Genomic DNA, 5566 nt, shown 5'->3' on the forward strand with positions numbered 1-5566 from the left:
GAATCCATGCGTCCCTCAACTTTGCCAAGATTCCCAGTCCCTGCACTGGCCACACAGCCCCACAGCATGATGGAACCACCACCATATTTTACTGTAGGTAGCAGGTGTTTTTCTTGGAATGCTGTGTTCTTTTTCCTCCATGCATAACGCCCCTTGTTATGGCCAAATAACTCAATTTTAGTTTCATCAGTCCACAGCACCTTATTCCAAAATGAAGCTGGCTTTTCCAAATGTGCTTTAGCCAACTTCAAGCGGCACTTTTTGTGCTGTGGGCAGAGAAAAGGCTTCCTCTGCATCACTCTCGCATACAGCATCTCCTTGTTTAAAGTGCGCCGAATGGTTCAACGATGCACAGTGACTCCATCTGCAGCAAGATGATGTTGTAGGTCTTTGGTGCTGGTCTGTGGGTTGACTCTGACTGTTCTCACCATTCGTCGCTTCTGTCTATCCGAGATTTTTCTTGGTCTGCCACTTCGAGCCTTAACTTGAACTGAGCCTGTGGTCTTCCATTTCCTCAATATGTTCCTAACTGTGAAAACAGACAGCTGAAATCTCTGAGACAGCTTTCTGTATACTTCCCCTAAACCATGATGGTGAACAATCTTTGTCTTCAGGTCATTTGAGAGTTGTTTTGAGACCCCCATGTTGCTACTCTTCAGAGAAAATTAAAAGAGGAGGGAAACTTACAATTGACCCCCTTAAATACTCTTTCTCGTAATTGGATTCACCTATGTATGTAGGTCAGGGGTCACTGAGCTTACCAAGCCAATTTGAGTTCCAATAATTAGTTCTAAAGGTTTTGGAATCAATAAAATGACAACAGTGCCCAAATTTATGCCCCTGCCTAATTTTGTTTAAACAATTATAGCACACTTTCTGTAAATCCAATAAACTTCATTTCACTTCTCAAATATCACTGTGTTTGTCTCCTATATGATATATGTAACTGACATTTTTTATCGTAACAACCAACGATTTATACAGGAAAATCATGACAATTAACAAGGTTGCCCAAACTTTCGCATCCCACTGTAACAGTGAACAAGGACATACCTAGGGTACTAAACCTGCACCGCTGTCTAGAAGAATTCCATTTGTTCCACATGCCTTTTCATTTGTGGATGCCAATATTGTATCATTTTAGAGGGTTCATTGCTCCACATGTTAAGGTCATATCTTAGTAAATCTAGATTCACACCATATTCATTGTTTATGCTTCACGGTACATTTCAAATGTAGAGGCAGACATATGCCAACAGGATGCTTTTGCTTTGTAAAGTCTATGGGCTCGTCGACATGTAAACCTGAAGTTTTTCCTTGACTTATACGCTGAGAACCCAGCCTGAGGCAGTAAAACGAAAATTATATTTAGTAGAGATGGAGTCCAGGAACATGATTATTTCTTAATTTCTTGCTTGATTTTCTGTCAGGACAGTCAGTTGATATTAACAGAAAGTAAAAATCATCAAACATCAGAAGCAATAGCTGAAATTGGGTGGGTTTCACAGTTTGTGGCGGATATGGAGAGTTATGTTGACTAAAAATGTATTTTATAAAAAAAAATGTGAAGATGTGCAGGAGGAAAATAGAGGGACATTATGAGTGCATTGCATATTGGTGGCCATTAATTAGTTTTTTAAATCAATTATTTGATTTATTTTCTGTCTATAAAAGCCAGCAGTTGATATGAAACCATATACTACGCCAGGGATCTGCAACCGCTGGCACTACAGCTATCGTGAAATTACAACTCCTATTATTCACACTTTCTCCACTGTTTTTGGAGCTCTCACAGAAGTGAATGGAGCATGCTGGGAGTTGTAGTTTCACAACAGCTGAAGTGCCAGAGGTTGCTTAAACTTGTAATTTGCAATTTATAATATACATCTGTGCTTCTACCATAGCTGTCAGTGCTGGCTGAATTCATGAGAACGGTGTTTGAGAAAGCCTACCTTCTCCAGATTAATGGTAAGTAATATTGTGTCACCAAATGCTCTAGCTGTCCATGATGGTGCCAAATGTGACAGGTGTAAAATCTATTTCTTCTAATGACCACTCCTCTTTCTGTTGGGTCCACCCTCAGTGCACTTAATTACTCATTTGCATATGGATTAAAATGACTTTTTCTCCAGAATGATGCAATGGATCGCTAAGTAAATGATATCACGTTCAGCTGAGCTAGTCCTGTACCTGGTTTATCAGTTAATTATTTTTTTGTTGATTTTCTTTAAGTCCCTTTAAAGGGGTTCTCCGGGAATTAAGAAAATGAAAATACGTAAATACTACTTTATTATAAATATATTCCCAAATACCTTTCATTAGTTATAATGGCTCATTTTGTCTGGGAAGCAATCATTAGGAGATAAAATATGGCTGCTGTACTATTAGAGCACACAAAGCCTGTCCTAATCACACAGTAGGACAAGTTACTTCACAACACTAAGATAAAGAGCTGCCTCATATTCCTCTCCTACTTGTCAGGGATTATGATCCTGAATACAGATGAGAAGATATTCAGCTGAATCTCTGTAGGAATGGAGTTCATGAGAGACATGAAGTACAGAGAATATGGACAGGACAGACTGTGGTAATGGAGACTGCATACCAGTGCTGCTGCTCATTAGCCACATCAGCTCATGAACTCCATTCCTAGAGAGATTCAGCTGATGACCATATTAAACTGTATTCAGGATCATAATCCCTGACAAATAGAGCAGAGAAGAGGAGTAGGCAGCTCTTCAGCTCAGTGTTGTGAAGTAACTTGTCCTCCTGTGTTAGGTTTTGTGTGTACTAATAGTACAGCGGCCATTTTGTTTTTCCTAATGATTGCTCCTCAGAAAAAAAAGAGCCATTATTTTTAATGTAAGGTATTAGGGAATATATTTATATTTATTAGGAAAAACAAAATGGCCGCTGTAGTATTTATAATAAAGTTATATTTAAGTATTTTCATTTTCTTAATTCCCGGAGAACCCCTTCAAGTCTTTAAATTACTTCTATATGCATTTGTTGTAATGTAGCTATGAAATTAAACCATCCAAATGGGAGAAGTCAAACTGGGCAAATTTAAGAAATGTCCAATGTCTCTTGCAGTAGTGGTGGCCTCACATGCTCTTGATCTCCTTATAACCCCCACTGGCAGTATAACTGGATGGAACAACTAGTGCAGCATTGCCATGGGCTCCCCTGCCCACTTTATCACTCTGCTTAACCTCTACCTCAATTTCTAATTTTTATTTTATTAATTAGTTTTTCTTCATTTTGTAGCGGACCTGAGTGTTGGAGTAACTCTGCCGTCATTACCCAATGTACAACTTACTAATGAAGTGATGGAGGTCAAGGAAGTAAGTGTTTGCTCAGAAGTGTCCAAACTTTACAGCCACATCATTAGACATAAGATATGGCTAGCTTGGTATGATCAAATGTTCTGGTTATTTTGTATTGTAAAATGCAGGCCATATACAGCTGTCCACTGAACGCTCACTGGTCGACAACGATCTCTCCAAACCTCCCTTCCTCCATCCACATGCACACGAGGCTTGGCAGAACACAAATAGGGACAGTAAAGGGATGACAATAGGAACTATATAATAAAGGGACGCCAATAGGGACAGTAATGTAAAGGGATGCCAATAGGGAGGGTAAAGTAAGCTGCTGACAGACAATTCTGGCGGTGGCTTATTTCCCAAGAACAAAATATCCAACATGCCTGACCTTTCTTCTCCCCAATAATATCCTTTGGGGGAGAGTCAAACCCACCAATTTCAGTGGGAAAGGTTGATCATGTTAAATATATGCTTCCTGCTGGCAGAAGTCAGGGGAGAGAAAGATGGGACAGTTGGATTTCAACATGCCTGATCCTTTTGTTCTTAGGAGATAAGACACCACTAATAGTATCTGGCAAAGGCTTACTCCCCTGTCTACATTCAGAAGATCTATACCTTTAGCCATATGGTCGTGTCAGGAGAGAAAGATGAGGCTTAAACAGCTATCTAAAATGTATGGCCAGCCCAACAGGCTAGGACAATTGGTCACTTGCAAGGTATGGGATGAAGTTCATGGTTAAAAGGGGTTTCCAGGATTTTTTTTACTGATGACCTTTTTTTTACAGATACTGATGTATCTGATTGGTGGGGTCTGACACTCGGGACCCCTGCCGATCAGCTGTTTTGAGAAGGCATTGGTGCTCCTGTGAACGCCGTTTCACAGCTTACCAAGCACAGCGATGTACATAGTATTGCGGCTATGCTTGGTATCACAGCTCAGCCCCATTCTCTTGAATTGGGCTGAGCTGCTCAGCGGCCACATAAACGATGAACGTGACCTCACTGGCCTAGGAAAAGCAGAGAGAAGGCTGCAGCACTTACAGGAGCGCTGGTGCCTTCCCAAAGCACTAATCGGCAGGGGTCTAGAGTGTCGGACCCCCATCAATCACTTATAATAAGGCAAGGAAAGCAGCTAGAGTTTATACAGTAATTGTGGCATCTACTTAGCCATAGTAAAGGAGGTAACAATGGTAGAAAATTATTTACACAGGTTATTTGTGGGTTAGACTAAATACATGACTATGATATTCTCCATTGATTCTGTTTTTTACAGGATTACGCGGTTATGTCCTGTGATCTTCAATATGTCAAGTAAACGACATAAATATACAACTCTGGAGACATTTTACATTCATGTCAAGGAATGAATACATTTAAGTGGTTGTCCCATGGAAAATAGTCTGCATTTTTAAAGGCATCGACTTGTAATTGCATGTAATAAAAAAATTTGTATAGCCATATACTATACAATAAAATCTACCTGTATCGCGCCATCTGCTGTTTGTCCTTTTACTTATATCTCTCTCCACCTTGCTGAGGTGGTCACACATGTTCAGTTTATTTTTCAACTGCCAGCCATATCTATGACAGTTACAGGGAGAGAGCTGTAGCAGAAACGACAAGGCTCCTTAGAAAGGACAGCCCCCTGAAAAAAAAGGACACCCCCTGGAAAAGGACACCCCCCTGAGATGCCAGCTTGATATACTGTAAATATAGCAGAGCAGCTGGAAAAATGAATGGGGAGATTTTTGGATCCATGTGAGACAGAGATGGTTCTAGCTTTGTTAGAAAGACATTTTTGCATACTATCTGATGTCTGATTTTCAGTTTTCACATTAATCTTAGGATAGCCCCTTTAATAAAAGTTGTGCTGTGCCATAGCTGCCATGTTATAATCCTATATAAATTTTTTGCATTGTCTAAAAGAGCTGCAGGCAGCTGATGGCACACAGGGGCTCATCCTTCTAATACAGGGCTACATGCATGCACTACCTACATGCAAGTACATCGCACTATTTCACGCAGAAAACGGGGATCCTTTGCCCTTCTTTCAGCACAAGAGGTGCCAGCTCACGCACACAGCTGTTACACCAAAAAAAGTTGAATGCACATATTGGACTTTTTCCGTTTTTCTGATAATTATAATCTTAACTGTGTATGGGTTTCCACCTCTCTGCTGCATACAGGCCACCATTGTACATATCAGAAGACAGAGAAGAAGGCATCTGCCACATTGGAGG

The 5566-nt window shown here is 40.4% G+C and overlaps 1 long non-coding RNA gene across 1 annotated transcript; it reads left to right on the forward strand.

Moving 5' to 3' along the window:
- Window positions 1-1905: 1905 nt before the first annotated feature.
- Window positions 1906-4810, forward strand: LOC121003125. The gene is made up of 3 exons (XR_005779424.1): window positions 1906-1968; window positions 3268-3344; window positions 4600-4810. It is a non-coding gene; the product is annotated as an uncharacterized LOC121003125 (long non-coding RNA).
- Window positions 4811-5566: the final 756 nt, after the last annotated feature.

The sequence above is a fragment of the Bufo bufo genome, chromosome 6 (assembly GCF_905171765.1).
Source record: "Bufo bufo chromosome 6, aBufBuf1.1, whole genome shotgun sequence".
NCBI lineage: Eukaryota > Metazoa > Chordata > Amphibia > Anura > Bufonidae > Bufo > Bufo bufo.